This window comes from Aptenodytes patagonicus, chromosome 3 (assembly GCF_965638725.1).
Source record: "Aptenodytes patagonicus chromosome 3, bAptPat1.pri.cur, whole genome shotgun sequence".
NCBI classification, from domain to species: domain Eukaryota; kingdom Metazoa; phylum Chordata; class Aves; order Sphenisciformes; family Spheniscidae; genus Aptenodytes; species Aptenodytes patagonicus.
Genome location: NC_134951.1, coordinates 12,334,238 through 12,354,507, shown reverse-complemented (window position 1 = coordinate 12,354,507; position 20,270 = coordinate 12,334,238).

The following is a 20,270-nucleotide window of genomic DNA, read 5'->3' as shown; positions in this document are numbered from 1 at the left end:
TGCAGGATAGTACTCCCTTTTGCTTCCGTGGGACTTTCTCCCCACCCGGGAACGGCGCTTGTCCCTTGAAAAGTCTTTTATTGAGGAGAAACAACCATGCCACTTGCGAAGCATCAGCCGCAGGCGCCTCGCTAGGTTTGCGAGGAGAAGCGGGTCCGGCGGGGCAGGGTGGGGATGTTTGTTTGCTCGGCGGGTTTCACGGGCTGCATCGCCGCCCGGAGTCCAGCGAACATCTCGCCCCCCGCAACGCGGCAGTGGGTGGGGGATGGCTGGTCAAAGCTGCCTCCGGTCGGCAGCCCTGCAGTTCCCAAACCTCCCGGGGGAAGGGAGCGGGGAGCAGGGCAGAGCAGCCGGCTGTGCTCGGCGGCGGTTCCAAAGCCTCTCCGCGCCCGGAGCTTCGCTGGGAGGGATGGAGCCAGCCCCGGCGGCAGAGACGCAGGAAAGAGTAGGCACAAGTGCACTGCAGCGTCCCCCCCTTGCCCTCATGCCTCCCCGGGCAAGGTGTCCCCCCGAGACAGCCCCCTGGTTATCAGTGGCACCTGGGGGCTATCTTTTTTTTTTTTTTTTTTTTTTTTTTCTTCGCTTCGCTTTGCCCAGTTTTTCCTCTTCCTGCGGTTTTGGTGTTGACCGCCGTGAAGGATTAGAGTGCGCGGGCTCTGACCGCCCCCCTGAGATAAACCGGGCTCAGATGGCAACGGGAGAGCCAGAAAGGGCCAGGAAGGGAAACGAGCCCGGCGGGACTGAGCCCGAAGCGCGCAGGAGCGCGGCCGGGGAGCGCGGGGGCCGGCGGGGCGCGGAGCCGGGCGCCGGCGGCAGCGCTGGCGCTCCCGCACCCCTTTTCCGAAACCGGTCCCCCCCTCTCTCCCGGCCCCCAGTTCGCCCCTCCGGTCCCGTGTAGCCTTATTATTTTAATAGCTGCTAATGACAAGAGACGGAGGAACAGCGGCAAACGACGCGGGTGGAAATTGCTCCCGCGGTGCGAGTAAATACTCTTCTGATAGCAACTCCCGCCCCCATCCCCTAAAACCAAAAGCGGCACAGAGATGGATATAACGTTGTTCTGCCATCTTTTGCCATTTTCAAAAAACTTCTACTTCTAGGGCTCCCTGAAAATCAAAGCCAAACTTTGGAGCATCTCCATTTTGTTAGCGAGGGGGAAATCGTTTGCTTGATTTTTAGTGCGGTGCTGAGATGTGACCCAGCGCCTTAATATATTGCTGCCCTTCGCTAGCGAGCTACTGCAGAGGGGGAGCGATCCGCCGGCGCGTAAGCACAGCACCCCTGTGCCTGCGCAAGGAGTTACGGCGTGGCGCGGCCCCGTGCCCCTTCCACATCGCGGGCGGGTCACCCGGCAGAGGCAGACCTCTGCCAGCGACTTTTGCGGACTGGAAAAGAAAATCCAGAGCACGGAGTAGAGCGATAGGGGATTTGCCTTCTTCAAGAATCACAATGGATTTTGCAAGCAACTAATTAAGTGCAAGATCTCCCCCCCCCCCTCCCCCTCCCCGGCCCCCCAAACACCCACCCCTTGTTTGCAAAGTGGTGTGAGAAGTCGGTTGTGCAAATGATTCCACTTTAACTTCCAGCCCCTGTAGATCACTAATAATGCCGTGGTGGTGCAGCTCACACTGCTGCAGTGAGAGTCAGCATTTCCATTATAATTTCCTATTTTCAGGAGTTTTTACAGTGGTCATAAAAATTCAATCCAGGCTCAAACTTGGCATCCCAGGGCTCCTCCCAGGAGTCATTTCTTTTTGTTGTATTTGAAAGAGGAAACCATTTATCTGTTTTTACATTACAAGAGAGCAACAAAAGGAAGCGAAAACAGGGTTTGGAGAACATTTTTGTATTTTATATTGCTTGCTTTTCCTCAGCTTTACAGTATCTGCCATCGATGTTAAAGGAGTACAGTACACAATAATTAATAACACATGAAAAACCATCAGGTTATAGAGAAGCCAGAGTCCGCAATCAGAACTGGTCATATAAAATACCCTTTATCATACTAAACCACTTTGCTTTTCTAAACTGATAATTTGCTAGCAATACATCCAAAATGTAATTTGATGCTGGGGGTCACTTTGATTTAAAATGAACTGATCATTTTGGAAATCTGAGAAAGTTTATGTATGTGCTCATATTTAAGAAGAATCTCCTAAAAGTACAGATGTTCTCACTGCAGATTTGAGGGGTCTGTCCTCCAGCCCCCTTTGTGCAAGTATATGTATAACAGTCAAATAATCTTTGGATTTAGGTGTCCCTAAGTATTCATTTATATGATGGATTGTAATGGCTATATGGTTCCCTTGAAACCATTATATTCTATCAGGTCAAAACCAGCTTCTTAAAAAAGTTCATTTAATACAAGGGTGGCTGGAATGATTTGTGTACATTGCATTCACTCACATACAATTCCCATATCTGCTGGAAATTGAGTAAGGATTTAATGACCCCACAGGAACCGAAGGTTTTGGTGACATGAGCTCAGAATGGGCCTATGAGACAAAGACCAGTGTGAATTGGGACACTCAAGTGGAATGCCAGCAAAGCCTGGACATCACATCATTTCGCTGTGGATTATGCCTATGTCACATGTTTTACGGAGAAGTCCTTTCTCTACTGCTACAAAATATACATTTCTACTAGCCTGGAAACTTAGTAGGGGTATCCTCCAACTCATCCAGCTCAGGTCTGGCTAGGAAAAAAGATCACAAAGAATGATATCTCACAGAGGTGAAAGAATTATTTCTAGGTGGTAAAAAAAAAGGTTTGTATGGAATTAGAGGTACATATGTGTATATATATATATACATATGTACACACAGAAAAGGAAATTACCTTTGTATGTATATGTAGACTTAGAGAGGGATTAAGACAGACAGCCTTACAGTATGCATGATAGAATGAGGGGTACAAGTATATTGATTCAAGGAATGTTAGCCACCTTTATCTTTTGAAATTTTTGGAATAACATGTATTTGATAAGGCTTATATTCACTACAGCTAACGGCTAAAGTAGGACTCCATACCTTTTAGGGAATGAAGGCAACATTTCCTTGCCATGGTCTGTCAAACACAGGACTGGAATCAAGATTCCACAAGATTTATCTTCCCCTGAGGGATTTCATCACAGTGACATTGGGCTAGCAACCTCCAGTGGATCCAGCACTTCCCGAAAGCAGAGGAAACTCATACTCTGACCTCACTTATACCTGTAACTCAGTCCAGATGTGTTACTCTTCCAATTAAACTGTTGCACCTAATTCAGGACTGTTGGCTCCCAGATTCTTCAGAGTGGCGGTAAATCCAACCCACACTGAGATCTGATTCACATTTCAGAGAAACCTTTCTTTTTTTGATTGTCCATATGCCGGCACATACACAGAGCCAAGGGTCCCTCTTCTAGGCATCTCAATTCATTGCCTGAAGGTAAGTGGGATGGGTATAAGTCTTCTTTATTTCTGCATTTTTATCAGGCTTTATCTTCAGTAGTTAATAAAGTACATACCTGCAGTAGTTGATAGATCATACACCTACATGACAGGAATCTTGTTACAACTGAAAAATGAAACCTTTTCTGTGCAAGAAGTGGTTGGAAAAGCTTTTCCTAGGACTTACAATAGCAACACTTCATGGCAGCAATTCAGCATCTCCTTTGGGCTTATCAGGACTGGAGATAGTAATACAAACAGGACTCCAAGTTTTATATCCTAATCATTTAGGATCTTGTTCTAGCTTTGTTCACTATGTAGATCCTGGGATAAGTAATGAAATAAGGATCTAAGTTCAGGCAATTGCCAGCGCTCGTATCTCCTCACCCTGACAGGCAGGGCAACGGAGCCCAAAGACACATTCAATCCACGTGCAGTAGCATGAGGGGAGATTCAACCAGCGTTTGTGCCACAGAACTCCAACCCTCTTCCCAGCGCTGTGAGCACTGAGGCACTTCATTTCCATGTCTTTGATGCATCGACTGCCATGCTTGTTCAGAACAGAAAGCAGAGTGAAGAGGCGCTGAAGATTGTGAAGATCCTGTGCAAACCCACTCTGCAGCCTCGGACAGGCTCCTGGGTCAGATCTGTTGACTCACAGTCTACAGCTCAGAAATGTGGGTGGTATTTTAAATATCCTGTGCCTGGGCCTTGGAAAGTCTTCAAGGGAGGTCAAAGCTGGTCCGGTAGTCGATGGGGGTCAACTTTGGAAACAGGCTTGGGACATTGACTATTTCGGTGAATATTTGGGACTGTCACTATTTCATCTCCCATACAGTGACAGTGGAATCCACTACAGGACTAAAGGTGCATGCACTGGGGTCACCTGCCCTGCTGCACACAAATGTGTTGTCAATAGCTGGTGACCGCAGCACTGTTTCCCATTCAGCTGGCTGCAGCTCTGCAGCTAATTGACCAGCGCTGCTGGCAGATGCAAGGGCCAACCCTCCACAGGGGACAAGGACATTTTTAATTCAGCGACATCAGTCCCCAGTCCTCTAAATACATCTACGCCCCCTCTCTTCTATACTATGATGATGGCCAGAGGCTAGCTGACCTCTGGCCGTATACACTGCTGACACAACTGTGTGACTTTGAAGCAGTTGTGGAGTTACAGTTTTCTTCCACAGAAATCTATATGAGTTTTTACGATTGACTTCAGTGACAGTAATATCTAACAACTGCTGTACTGTGTCACTGCGGATTCAATTTCTTGGCTTGTACTCGGTGGAAAGGCGTTATTTTAACACAAAGTATTATTGTTACCAATACAGAACTAGTGTCTGGCTAAAGTATGTAGAAATACTGATCTCGCAAGAATTTTATTATTTAGAACAATTCTAAAATGGGGTTTATTGAGGATAATATATAAGAAATCAGAATTTTAGTTGTATAATCACTCACAATGTCATTCCTGTTTTTAGCAGCTTCTAAATATATACCAGCACTATAGAAAAAATGGCATTCCTTTTGTTTGTTTTTCTTTTTTTTTTTTTTTTAGCATTAGCTTTTGAAAAGGATATAAATTCCCACTGAAACTACATGGAAAGCTGAGGGATCAACTAAAAGTCACAAAAGCAAAGGAAGTTAAGAGTCAAGTCGGAAAGACAATTTTCTATCATACACAGCTATGCTGAAGTGTTAGAGATAAAGGTCATCTAACGGAGGGGGGGGTTGTGCCGTCAGGTGATCCTAAATACCAAATATGCTGTAATACCTCAGCCCAAGGGGAAGGTTAAATACTGACAGAGTTTCAACCCTAACTGAGAACTTCCTGCTATTTGTGGTTTGGGGTCAGACCCTTCAGGTTGTTTTTAGACAGGCTTTTGTATGTAAAACTGTAGGAATAATACAGTCAGGGCATTATTGAACAGACGGGACCATAAAAATCTTTTCTTGGAAGTGCAATCCTGAAGAAAACTCGCCACCTGCTGGCCAAAACCCTCCTAGTGCTGCGCTTTTCTAACCAGCATTTGCTAAAGTCATTATTTATCAGTTTACAGCAGCTGAAATCGTCCAGAGTTCACGCTCTCTCCAGTTAAAGCATTGATTTGGGGAGCTTCCGCCTTAAAGGAAAAAATAATTTTTATCTGAAAATCTCTGTGTGACACTGGTTTGCACTGACGTTTGAAAATAATACTAATCAAATATTTCAACATGAATAATAGTCTCTCGAGGCTTAAATGCTTTTGTACGGGTGAGTTTTGTTAAATGCTATTTTAAAATGTATATATCCTCTTTTTTCCCCTTACGATTGTATCAGGAACCTTTGTGGTTTCCTTTGTGATATTTGTGTTGCCACGGAGTCTTTTATTTGCTGTTACTACTTTTATTTACTGTTACTAAATAGTAACTGGAGATTTTGACATCTCATTAGAAATAGTCCTCATTCCTGTAATGGGAAAGGGAACCTCTCAATGCTAAAGCTCACCATCTTATGACTTGCCTTTTTTCATGTAGACTTTTTGGTAAGCAACACTAGACTATTTAGTAGAGATAACAGAGATTTTTTTGTCAATTAAATAAGTCCGGTATATAATGTTACCTTTTTTTCTTAGTGTCTGCACTACGGTCAGCTAAGCCAGATGACAGATCCCATTGATTCCAATCCACTTTGGGTAGACCATTACACAATAACCCAAAACACAATGTGTACGTTCTTCAGAGCTAATATTGGGTTTACAATTTCTTGGTGAGGATTGTGAATGCACAAGCCACAGAAAAAAGATTCTCAACCAGCAGGTTCTGGACTCAGCAATGGAGAAGGCAATGAAGGCTGGGTTCATCTGGACTCAGTGACCAAGTGTCCCATGAAAGTGGGCAGCACTCAGTGTGAGTCTAGCATGTAGCAAGGTATAGGAATTCGTCTGTCAATACAGCCAACGAAGCAGAGAAGGAAAGGAAAACATGGATAGTTCTCCAAAATGGAAGAGAGCGATAGAGAAACATGAGAGACTATTAAAAACCCTTACTTCCAATTTACATTACATTTGAATTTCAATTCAGTACTTTACATCACAAAACTGACAAAGGTACTGAAGTTCAAAAAATTTTGTAGGAAGCAGGAATAGTGGAAGAATTTAAAAAAGGATGTATATATCATAAAATGTAAACATAATACTGAGAAGCCAAAATGGAAATATTGGCTAAAAGAGTGAAAAGAATTAAAAGAGGTTCCTGTGAGTTCATTTAGAAAATAATGCAAAAGTAGTCTAACAAAAAGATGAACTCCAAAATAACAATTTCTGCTCAGTTTGTGGTAAGAAGGATGATGAGAGAACACGAGCAGAGTAAACAAATGCAACTGAAACAGCTAAGGAGAGGATGTCACCAGTGTAACGGTGAATGTGAACACTAAAACCATGCTTCTCTACCCAAGGAAGGGGCAAAAGGGGCTATAAGAGGCCTGGGATTAGGTTAACTGCTTCTACCAAACTCATCTATAGCTTTGTTCAAATCACTTGATCAATTTTCTGCTCTGGTATATACATCTGTAAAAGGTAGGTAAAAACACTCACCTAACTACCAGGGATTATGTAAAGAAAAATATTAGATATCATACTTCACAGAGGGGAAAATAGCTGCTAGCAGTCTGCATTTTCTTTGATTTGGCCTTGTCTCAGCTACTGTTATATTCTGTCCTGGTTTAGTCACAATGCAATTTTTAAGCAATTTGTGGAGCATTTGTCTGGAACTGTCAGTTTGCCAAAATTACTTCCGAAATTGTACATGTTTTCACAAAACCTTGCTCATATAAAGCAGCAGTAAGCTGCTAAACTGCCAGCCTCTCTTTTGGGGCAGATTTAGGGCAGGACCAGAGACATGTATTTCTGACCTCAAGTGTAAATGAACAAGGGAAAAGAGCCGAGGAAAAGCAGATGTCTCATGTCAAACTGAATATAGTAATCTGTCTTTCGAGCAGGTGGCAGTGGTGCCCAGAGAACAGGGATTGCTGGCAGTGCTAACTGGCTATGATTTTAATGTCCTTCCACATTTGATCAAACAAACTCCAGCAGAGCCCTGAATTAAAGTGTATCAGGATTTGGATGAGAAGATAGGACACAGAAATCAGTTACTGTGGCACAAGCTAGGCTGTCCTGTGTTGACTGGTTGCTCTGTAGCAATTACTTACATGCATGCTTTAACTTGCTGTATAGAAAAATTTTAACTTTGATTTCTAACTTTCATGCTTTTACTTGCAGTATACCCATATATGTCACGGAGCACAAGCAAAGCAATACGCTGAAGCTGAGCTACAAAACAGCAGAAACAGCAGCTGCTGTAAGCTCATATCCTGAAGGTAACCTATCCATATCTTCATCCCATCTACATTCAAATGCTAGAGAAAGAAATCCAAGAATAAACAGTTACATGGGTGCTAGGACGTTTGTGGTTGGTCAAGAAAGCTTTAGATAAATTCTGACAGAATAAGATGGAAGATCTGAGTAAGGGCATCTCATATCTCAGCTGAGTATATCCAAAATTAGGCTAGTGACTATCCCAAATAACTTTCTCTACTCTTTCAGAGTCTGATGGAAAACAATTCCTAACTTAACCAGCTGAAAACATTACATATGTCTTAGAGCTAGGAGTGGAACCTCAAAATTGAACCTCACCTCTTCACTAACAGCTGTTCTTTGGTCAGACATCATGACTTCTTCTGGCTAGTTACTACCCTGTGATCATTACCATCCCCTCCCAAAGAAGAAGGGCAAAGCTGGAATCAGGTAATACTGCTTTTCTCACCTGTGGATAGTTATCCAAGAGAGAGGTCTATGCTTACATTTCTTGATGTTCTTTGGAAGTTGCAGAGGCTGTCTTTTGAATCATGACTCTTAGCATAATCCTTTAGGAAGGAAAATAACTTAAAGGTGCAACTGAGACCTATAGTTACGGGAACGAACTAAGGCTAGAAGCTGAACTTGAATGGTGTTTCTGAGTCAAGGCAGTTTGGTCCTCTGCTCTCTGGGCATTCGGTTTTGTATTGTCTTCTCATTAATTTCTTATGCATCATTGTAAAGCTACTGAGAATTATTTTGGGGTTTTGTTTGTTTATTTATCCCTCTTAGAAAGCCATTTCAGACTCTAACATCCCACATCTTACATCTCATGGGCAGTTTATTACACCCATGTGTTCTTGTGCTAATTTAAACTGTTTCTCTTCTTTGGTATTCCTCTCCCTTGGCTTTTGTACCCTAAGGTAAACAAACTGTTCAGAAAGATGGATGCTTCATGTGCAGCTTCCTTTTGATGACCCTTCTCTGCATCTTTTTTTTTTTTAATTCATACATAGGCAAATGATACAGATGAGGTCTTAATGGTGGCTTCTACAGCAATTTAAGTGCCAGAGGTACTTGGTACCCAAGACAGGGTATGCAGTGTTTGCATGTCCAGTCACACTCATCCATACAAATAGGCTTAATTAACATACACCATCTGAAATATACTCACCTTTGGAGTAAGACTGTGCTATTCATAAACCAGACAGTTGTACAATTTAGTTATTTTATCCAATTCAGTTGGCCTAAACAATGTTGTTGGTTACAAATCTGCTTTCTGAACAGATACAACCTGTCAGTGCACACCTCAGTACTTGAAGCCTTGCTGTGTACAGGCCAGTTGAGTGTCCTCTTAACAGAGATCTTCTTGAGGCTGTCTCATCTCTCTCTGCTTGGCTCAAGGGAGAGGGCCTACTGAGGAAAGAGAGTATGGAAAAGGTTATGATCTTCAAAGATGAGATCCTTATTGTGGCTGACCATACCCAAGCTCCATTTCTTCCACTGAAATCCGAACAGTCCTGTCCACTGCGTTGGGACTGTCATGTTTCCATCTGGGGGCCATTAGCCTCTTCCAGTAATGTCTACCTTGAACAGCGTAAGGCTAATTCAAACCAAGAGGACAACTGCACCTGCTTCCTCTCAGCCAACAGGGCAGCTGAGCATCCAGATGTTTGTAGCTGTGGTTGAGTTTAGAAATTTTCCATCTACTTCTCACAGGAACTAACAGTATTGCATTCCAGTGACCATACAATCCTGGCTTCCTGTCTTACAGGACTATAGTATCCTTTTCACCTTTTTTGTCATTGTCAAAGATCTTCCCATTATATTTCTTTTTTCTGCAGCAAAGGGTTTGGTTTTGGTTTTTATTTTTTGCATAAAGACTGAATCTGTACTTTTTTGTTCTTAGACTTTAAAGCCAGTGTTTAAGTCAACTATTGCTAGAATTAGCTGAACTACTGTATTGCTAAATACAGAGGAGGTGCTGGGGAATAGTTGACTGAGTTTAACTTTTCAGATCAGATGAAACTCTTATATGTCACACTTCATGATGTTTTACTTATGGATTCTGAATTGAAGTTCTTCTTAATCTGGCTTTATTTTAAATTATTTGATGGATGGCATATTAAATTTTTTGTCTGGCAATGGATTGCTTGCAAGCTGTTTGCAATGGAGACTGCTTTGTGTTTTCACACGTTCAGTAACTTTCTGATCATATATTATTGTTCTACTTTGATTCAATACATTGTGTTAAAGCTCTCAGCATGGACATGTAAGCTGTAGACATTTTACAGCAACCCTACATTCCCCAGATTTCCATGAAAACAGAATTTCACTCTCCAAAATATTCTTACAGAATAACATGACAAAAAATGAGTGAGAAACTTTAGGTGAATCCTTCTTCTCAGATATTATTTTTGCATCATTTGCACAGCCTGACTTTGACTGTCAGGCTGAAGGTTCACTTCAAAGCAATCTTCTGCAATGGAGTTTTCCTTCAGTCTCTATGACTTTATAAGGGTAGTCATCGCTGAACTGCGTTGGACTTAAACTCCACGTGCAATGGACTCTGCAGATACACAGTGAGCTTTTACCATGCTGGTGTATGCACAGGGTTTAGTATGGTCCAAAAAACCAGATGATACAGAGAAAATAGCCAAAACATTTTTTTTTAAGTTTATATTTGCTTGGTTGGTTGTTTTTTTATTTTAACTTGAGTTACTAAGAGATCGATCTCTGGTTATCACTAGCAGTTATAACTGAAATAATTCCGTTTTCTGAGGAGGAAGTGCAAAAAACAACAGGGAAGAGCACCATCTTATTCAGTTCTAGAAATCTGCAGTGTAGAAGTTTGCCTCTGGAGTAGGCTGCCTTGGAATCGGTGGGAAGAAGCAGGCAATTGCAGAGTGCTATTCATCTAACCTATTTTAGACCCTATTCCTTTAGCATCTGCTGCACACAAATACACTCCTGCTATATTTGGCACAGAATCACTTTCCCATATTGCTTGTGGCCTTCAAGCCTTCAGGATACAAGGTGGTAAAAAAGATAGCCCTATCCTCCCCTCATTCAATCTATGGTTTCTCTGTTGATGCTTCCAGCAAGCCTTGCCAAGTAATACCAGTGGGTAGGGTGTAGCCTTTGCAATGCACAATCCTGTCTGGTAAGACTTGGCCTGAACCCACCAAATCTGTTGATTTCATGTTCAGTTAAGTGAAGGTGACGTTATGACTCGATGACTTCTGTTAACCATATTTTTCCAAATAATGCATGAACATGCTTGAGCCTTTTAAGTTTTATTAAAGATTAATCATTTGAAGGGGTTTTCTTTTTGGCAAGGATCACAACCACCATTCATTCATCAGGAAAACAGAACTAATCGGTATAAGGGCAGAATGTGCAGAATTCACTCTTGAAAGAGGTTTGTGTTGCGGATGGGAGGACGAATGGCTCTGGCTAACCTTCTTTACCAGCTCTCATAGCCATGAAGAAAAGATGTCCAAGTCCGATTTCCTTCCTGTGCCATCTGTTCATTGATTATACAGTTGCCTTTTAAGCAGGTACAGATTTCCTGGAGGGATAGAGTCAGAAGCTCTCTTGATATGAGATATTAATCCCTAACTCCTATTCCCTGTTGTAGGATTAGGTGTTTCTCACATTACCAAAGCAGTGGGAACATGAGTTTTGACACCACCACATCACAGGAGAGGAAACAAGGTGTCAGAGGGAGGGGCAATCTCTTGCTGTGTTTATGGCAGGTGGGATCAGCCTGAATGGGTCGACTGGTTGTAGGTTTGGAGCTGAGCCTTAGGCTACGCTACTTTCACTAGCCCTGCATTGAGTGTATGTATCTCCCAGCATACAAGTCACCATCCTGGTACCACGCCATTCACTTAGGGACCGCATTTAGTCCCATTTAGAATCATAGAATCATAGAATCATTGAGGTTGGAAAAGACCTCTAAGATCATCGAGTCCAACCGTCGACCCAACACCACCATGCCCACTAAACCATGTCCCTAAGCGCCTCATCTACTCGTCTTTTAAATACCTCCAGGGATGGGGACTCCACCACTTCCCTGGGCAGCCTCTTCCAATGTTTAACCACTCTTTCAGTAAAGAAATTTTTCCTTACATCCAATCTAAACCTCCCCTGCCGCAACTTGAGGCCATTTCCTCTCGTCCTATCGCTAGTTACTTGGGAGAAGAGACTGACACCCACCTCGCTACAACCTCCTTTCAGATAGTTGTAGAGAGCGATGAGGTCTCCCCTCAGCCTCCTTTTCTCCAGGCTAAACAACCCCAGTTCCCTCAGCCGCTCCTCAGAAGACTTGTTCTCCAGACCCCTCACCAGCCTCGTTGCCCTTCTCTGGACACACTCCAGCACCTCAACATCCTTCTTGTAGCGAGGGGCCCAAAACTTTTTAACGTCAAAGGATAACATTTCTTGCTGGTGTTAGAAAAAAGGACCAAAAAGAGGGATTTCCACAGTTCTCAGGGAACAGTCCTAATACATGGTTTCATGATCAAGCACCATTTGTGGATGCACAGAGATAAACTTGGGTGTTTGTGTGCATGTGTGTGTGCACAAAAGAATAACACATGGTGCCTTCTTTCGTTGGCAGTCTAATATTTCGGATACTTTCACAGAGGGTGGGAGCAGAAGGTTCAAACTTCTTCAGGCTGGGGTGGGTCTGAACCAGTGTCCCAGCTACAAGCAATATAACAAAAGATGTTTGTTTAGTTCCCATCTATTTTTTAAGAAAAGTGGCTGTGCATTGAGCATAAGTATGATCCGATTACCTCCCCTTTCAGGTCCTAGACATTATGTCTATAGGTTAACAGTGCTTAGACTGCACTCAACACTCAGTTGTCCTATTTAGGATACTGTGTGTGTCTTGGTTACCTACAGAAGCACTCCAAAGTCAAAACATTGATTTTACATGCTTTTGGGAATTAATAGAGCTGGAATCATTCTCTGAAACCCAGAATCTTTAGTTGAGACTTAAGCAGACACAGTCAGTCGGAGTCTCAGTCTTTACTTGCTGCAGGAACAAGGAGGAAAAGCTTTTCCCTCCTCAATTCTAGGGCTGTTCAGACTTCTGTTAGTTTTGTTTCTTTGTTTCACTCCTTTTGCTCTTTGCACTGACACACTCACTATCCCACAATAGCTATTTTGTTTCTCACCATTTGCCTTCAGTGGGCTATCTTTGGCAGAGGGTTTCTGCTAGGGCAATGAAGAAACTGTGGACATGTTGAGGAAACTGTCTGTGATGGGAGCAGAGTCAAAGGTAATTAAAGGGGGAGTTTGTGCAGAGATTCCATAGCCAAGTTTTGACAGTAAAAGCGTTTACAAGGTGAATTCTCTCCATCAGGCAGGGGAGTAGCTCCCCACACAACTATGCATATGCTAGAGAGAAAGGGGTTTTGTGTGTGTTTTAGGCTGTTTGGACAGAAATTAGCATGCCCACCAGGGCTGAGGGGTGTGGGGACAAATTGTGATCCTTTTCTCTTGTAGCCTGGTTGGACAGGACCTGGAATAGAGGGTGGCCCATACATATATATTGTATCATGGCTGAGGAGTGTATAAACACAGCATAGCCAAAATCCATGATCTAAGATGACAGGTTCAGTGAAAAGCTCTTCACCTGCCAGCACTAAAGTTTATAGGTTTCTTTTTCTTGGGTCAGTGGCTTTATTAAGACCTGAAATACCGCAGGGTGAGTATTCTTTAACGTACTTCCAGCTGCTGGGGATATGCTTATTTGCAACATACAGATTTTCCAGTAAGAGGGGAAATTCAAAGAGAAACTGGGAGGAAAAGAAGTGATGAATAATCCAGAAAAACAGTTAGATGTCTAACTGCCACTTTAGACACTTAAAACCTGTAAGTGTAAGGCTCGTAACTCCAAGGCGCCTGCTTGGATGAATCCTGGAGACAACCAGGTTTTTGTCAGTAAAATGTGTCTGTGCTTGCATACATACAATGTCAGTAAAATGTGTCTTCTGCACACATACACAGCTCCCAGCCATTCTTTAATAAATATTTTTTGGAGGAGGGTCTAGAGCCCAGCTTTTTTAAGTTAATATACAGGCTACAACCCAAACCAGAACTTTTTATCAAGCAAGCTAGAGAGAGAGCCTCAGCCCACATTCACCTACAGAGCAAAGGTGCCTCCTCCCTGAGTGAAATACTTTGATTCAGATTCCTGTTATAAATCAGGAAGGGGAGGATATATGGGGCTCTTGTACACCAAATGACTTGTCTAATCTCTGCCCTGCTGATCATAATACCCTTGGGTTATTCCTTGTGAGCAAGGCACAATCTGGGCTAGGCACATAACTTCAGGTGAGTAAGCAGTCGTAAAGCCAGAGGTTGACTTAAACTACAGATGGAGTAGGGCAGCAGCTGAAGGCTGGAAACTGGTAAAAACCCAGCGTTCACTCTACCTACTTTGTCTATGGCAGAGCCCAGCCATCAGGGCTTTTCTTTTCCCTCTGTTTTGTGTCCAATTCCCTTTATCCCCTTCCTCAGCAAAGCAGCCCATTCTTGGTTTTGAAATGACACCTCTTATTTGGAGCAAGCTTCTGAGAAGTCTCAGATTGGTGCTGTGGTATAGAGGGAGGCTATAACTCCCTGATGGGATGGAAGGAGAAGACTTCTTCTTAGGTTTTTTGTTCTATTTTAAATTTTTTTCACTAGCCCAGGCAATTATACACAGAAGGCAGTGTTTTCTTAGTCACTTGCTTATGTATAGGGTGACTGGGCGGTTTTTTCTGGGGCTAAGGGTTCCACAGAAAGGCAAATTACTTATGGTTAAGGTGGTACAGTGCTTGATATCCAACATTAAGTAGAAGAAATACTGCTTAAGAAATATAAAGAACTAAGTCATAACAAAATCCATCAGTACTGAGACACAGGACACATGGAGGATCAATGCATTTGCTTTTATGATATATCCTTTATTATCTTAGCTCTAGCTGAAGCAAACACTTAAAAGCTGTAAGGCATGAGGAGTCTAAAGCATTGAACTTCTATGTGCAAGGCACTAAATGAATTGTAAACACGTACATGAATTGTACATGAATTTGGGACTGAAGGAATTCCAGATCATATTCAGGTTCCTTTAAAAGCCAGACTGTGATATTTGAAAAATTTTTTCCAGACACCTGTCTATCTTCTTAGCTGTTCACCAGAAGTATTGTATATTGGTTTTTCGAAGGACGTATCTCATATATTAATTATTCTCTGAGTAAAATCAAGTTGAATTAAAGCTGTTTAGACAGGAGGAAAAATTGGATAAAAGCTTAACTAAGTACTTCCTATACAAACAACATCCTCAGTGCTGGACCATGGTACTGGTGTTTGCTGTTTGTCCTATCTTACTTCTCCAGAGACTTAGATTTCCCTGGTGCTCTCTCCTCTTCTGCTAACACAGATAAGGTTCCCTGCCTTCATTTGTTGAAAGAAGTCTTTCTTGGCCTTGAGATTCTGCCCATTTAGAAAACGTCTTTGTTAAGCAGGGAGGCAGTTATGAGTAAACTCACTAGACAAAAGCATATATATGAGCATATATAAAGCTTCTTTCTTGTTTCTCTTGCTGTAGGCTCCTCAGCCTCTTTGAAATGGGAGTTTTTCTCAAAATGCTCAAACAAGAAGCCACATTCTCTGTTGACTTCTTCTGTGACATTTTTGGCTTTAACCTTTCTGTCTCTTAGTTTCCTCTGCTGTAAAACAAAGGTAATAAAGTTTAGGGGTTTTTCTCCCTAAGATTATTTTGAGGTCTATAGTAATTCGCAGAACAATTCTAGTTTCCCTGAGCTACAAATATTTTGGCTAAAGGGGATGTGCTATTTTCAGAGGTGCTTGCCCAACAATTTCTACATCTTGGACTCCTGTGAGGTGTGTCATGTTAAGCACCACAACATGGACACACATTGACATGCAAAACTTGTAAAAATTGCTGTTTTCGCCATTCTTGCTGGGTGTTTGAGAGGAAGATATATCCAGATCAGTAAAAAGTAGCAATCTTCTCCTGTATAAGAGAGAAATGTGTATTTCCATAATAATGGAAATCTTCCATTCTTCTGATATAGAAAACTTATTTTTTAATTGACAAATCCTCTGGAAAAAAAAAATATCCTTACATACACTAAGCATTACACCCTTCCCTTCATAATTTATAAATTACATGTGCTGCCAGTAATGCTCCAGCAAAACTCTCATCGGTAAGATATCATTTTAACTGAATACACCCTGTGAGGGAGAAACCTCCATTAATAAGCAACAAGTAAAAATCACCTGTAGAAGAAATGGTTAAAAGAGGCAGAAGTGCTGTAAGACAGAATCAGAGAATGCACATAATCCCAGCTTGATGCAATTACTCTAACATGAATTTAAAATAAAATTAAAGTTAACAGTTTAAACTGATGTTTGAGGGGTTTTAAAAAGATTTAGTTTCCCTTGGAACCACTATGTTATTTGAGCCACTGTAATCTCAGAGCACAGTGCTCATAACTTCTCTCAAGCACTGTTACTACTAGATTATGCCCACAGGTTACGTTACAAATGTCTAAAAACCTTAAAATTATTAAACCTAGATTAAAGTGTTCAGAGAATATGGTGTTATTTTAGTCTCCTGCCATATCCTACATTTACTATAAAACTGTTATATTGGCATTCTAATAAAATGTCATAAAGCAAGTATGTAAGGAGGTGTTTTGGGTTTGTTGCAGTCTGATGGAAGCCAAGTTAACATGGCAACCAAAATGTGTAACAGAAACACTTAAATGTTTTTCATAAACTGCAAACCTTGTAAGAGCCTAAGAGAACATTGACTACTGGGCAGCACATTACTGAAGATTACTGCCATATATTCTTGATGCTTCATCTTAGATCATTTCGACACAACTCAAAACTTAATTATCTGAAGTGAATAACCTACTTTCAGTCATACTCTTACCCACTAGACTTTGTCCCTTTGACTCCAGTGGCCACATTTAAAGAGGAAGAAATGATTTGTTCCTTGAAACTTGGCAGCAAAGTTGTTACACTCTGACTGATATTTAGAAAGTTTAGAGCCAGAAGGGACCTACAAGATCCTCTGGGCTGTCTTGTTTTTCTTAAGATTCCCCACACCTTGAAGAGCACTTTATCCTGATGCCTACACAGGGGATATACAACACTGACAGGGTCCATAATGTCTGTAACGCCTCATCTGCTGAATATGCTTCCGTTATTTTTCCTATCTGTAATGCACTTGTTCTTTGTTCTGGTACACAGATGTTTCAAAGTTCTTTATTTAACTCAATAAAAAAAAGAAGGAGTCTCATTATTAGACGTCAGCTGTTGTTCACAAAAATAGAAGGGTTCAATGATGTCTGGACTATAGCTTAAAATTTTACCTCCTGGCATATTCACAAGGAGAATAGAGACAGTCCACCTTGACTAGCAGGTCATCTCAAAGTTCCCATTTGAGACACCTGAATCAGCACTCTAGTCTTGCTATCAAGGAATAAACAAGTTTATCCAGGCTCGGTTCTGGAGAAAATGACTCGATAAAGTTCCTTTCACCTAATGAACTCCAGATGAATCCTTTAAAATTGTTTAGTGCAGTTACCTGTGATAGGGCTGTTTTTTTTTCTCAGTAGCAAAACCTCCACTGAGAGTATGGGTAGCTAAATGAGTATATTCACATACAGTACAGCAATATAGAGTAGGAAACTATATAGAGGTATGAAGGAAGAATAGGGGAGGAAGAGCACTCTGTGAAAGAGAAATGCTAACACTGTCTGGGGAGGTGTCTTACATTTATTCACCTCAGCTGATTGGAGAGGAAAATGCAAGAAGCTACTCTGCTTCAAAAGTCAGTGTGGTCACTTACAGACCAATCAAAAGTACGTATAATAATAAAAAAAAAAAAGACATACATCTGACCAGAGAATCAGACAATACACTTTGCATTGGTCAGCAAGGTTTGGGCAGTCTGGAGGAAAAAGTGCTAAAAACAAACAGAAAATCTTGAGGAATAGAAAGAGGCATAGTATTTCCAAATAATAATAATAGTAACAATAATTAATTTAAGAGAATAGTTAATTAAAATGATTGAAAAACGCAACTCAGAACTGACCACAATTTTCACTGAAACCAATATGAATTTAATAAAATAGTTTCTGCTGAAAAAGCATTTAGCAAAGCATTAAAAAATATTTTAAACTTTTTCTTAGTGCATACCCCCCTCCAAAAAACCCCCAAACTCTACTAAACATTTCATTTTGAGACAATATTTAGAATGTGACAAACTTTAATTTTTGATTGAGGGTACAGATATTTCAAAGATAAAAAGAAAGGCATCTTTGATTTGAATATGATGGTAAATAATCAGTTATCCACTGTGGCTTGACAGGTTTCATTTTTGACAAGATGAAAAAACAAAACTTTTAAATCAAAACACCTGAAAAGCTATTGTTGACACAATCTCAGTCGCAACTACAGATCTCAGCAGCACAAATGACACTGAGGAAGTGAATACAGGCAAATGACTTCAAACTGCCCATTAATCACTACCTGATTTGAGCAGACTTGTTCTCCCTATGGGTGTACAGCTCCTGCTCCCTTACTGCCTATCTGTCTGATGGTAGCTGAACTTCACCTGTGCTCAGAAACCTTAAGTGATGCATAGCAAGAAAGGTGCAACCATTGTGTAAACTCGAAGACAAGATTGAAGCTAAGTACCATGCTTTGTTCAGAGCTTTTAAAATCTGAATGAATTCCAATTATTCACAGCACAAAGCAGAAAAAAAAAGTATTAAACCAGCATCTGCAAGCCAATCACATCACCAAAATAGAAGTAGCCGTAACAATACTTCTAGAGGAAACACATTATAAAGGCAGGGGAGGGGCTTCTTCCTGTCAAATCTACTATATTTGTTTCCAATCAAGCAGTGGTGAGGATCATTTGGAGTCCCATCTGTGCATCACATAGTCTCATGGAAATGGAATGTGAAGTGTGCCATTAAAGCTTGTAAGTCTTTAACAGAGAACTCAAGTTTGCCAGCACCGATGGGCCTGGTACATCCTTTGGATCATTAATGGTTCAAGTGCATTGCATTTGAATGTCCTGTTTGGCTAGCTCAGAGACATCACTGTTTCTGTTGGTACAGCTGGCAGAACTTGTAAGTCTTATTGTCAAAATATCTCCATTTCATGAACCATGAACCTCTCTGATATAGCTGGTAGAACTCACCATGAGATAAGTGATGATGCTTGAAAGGTCTTTTAGCACAAGACCTCAACATTCCCAAGAGGGAAACAGTTATAGGTCAAAGTAATTCCAACGTTTTGCTAGCTCAAATGATAGACAGCATAAGTGCCATAGTGGAAAACAGCAATGGTTCATGACAGGTTGAACATTACAGTCGGGAACACTTACGAAGCGTTACCGTCAGAGTCTGCAATCTTTGTTTGATTTTTAAATTTGATTAAAAGTTGATTAAAAGGAAAACAGTTGCTGAATTTTCTATAAACCTCACAAAAAATACTGATCATTGTGGCATAGAACAAAAAAAGGAAATTATTCTATCAAACAGGACAGATTTTAACATATCAGAAGTTTTGCTGCCTGCTCCAGAATGTAGTCAGACTCTTCAATGTTTATGTAATTAATACAATTTATCCCCAGTTTCTAGTAGACTAAAATTTCCCATGTGAATCAGGTGGAATTTCCCCAATATGGATTTCCCCATACTCTTCAGGATCCTCATGAGAGAGCTATTTACTTCAGATAAATAGTTATGTTCCTAAGGATAAGAAATTCCTTAATAAGAAAAACTTTCAAAGACAGTTTATTGAAAATGGTTATGTTTATGGACACCAGTTTTCCTTCTGATAAATCGGCATTTTCCAACAGAACAAAACTAGCAATGTGGAAAATTCTCAGTCTGCTCTCATATGGATGCTTTTAATCTTTGTCATTGATCAAGATTAAGAAATATTGTCATGAAAGTGGGGTCTTGAAAACAAACTGCAGATTTCAGAAATGTTTAATGAGTTTTCTTTATGCAGAGAAAGTGTGAAACACACTGGTAGTATCTATTATTCTTAATGAGCCTAGTATTAGGTATTGCCTTTGGAAAAGTTTAACTGGATCAAAGGATGCTGGTAAAGGTCATTAATTCCACAATCTAGTTAATTTCCCCAGAAAATTCTGTCTTCTCCCCAGAATAACTTGGACCTGAAGACTGAGACTATATACCAGCCTTCACCCCAGTGTGCAAACAACTTTTGATGCAATAATATGGCTTCAGTCATATTTTGAGTAACAGAAATGTACTTCAGCAAAATGTGATTATAGAATCATACAGCTCAAAGACACTTCAGGTAGCCATCTAATGCATACCTCTGCCCAAAGCAGAGTCATCTGTACCTATGGTACTCTCTAAGATCTCCAGTAATGGCAACTTCACAACCTTCTCTGGGTAAGAAACACCAAGACAGTTAATTT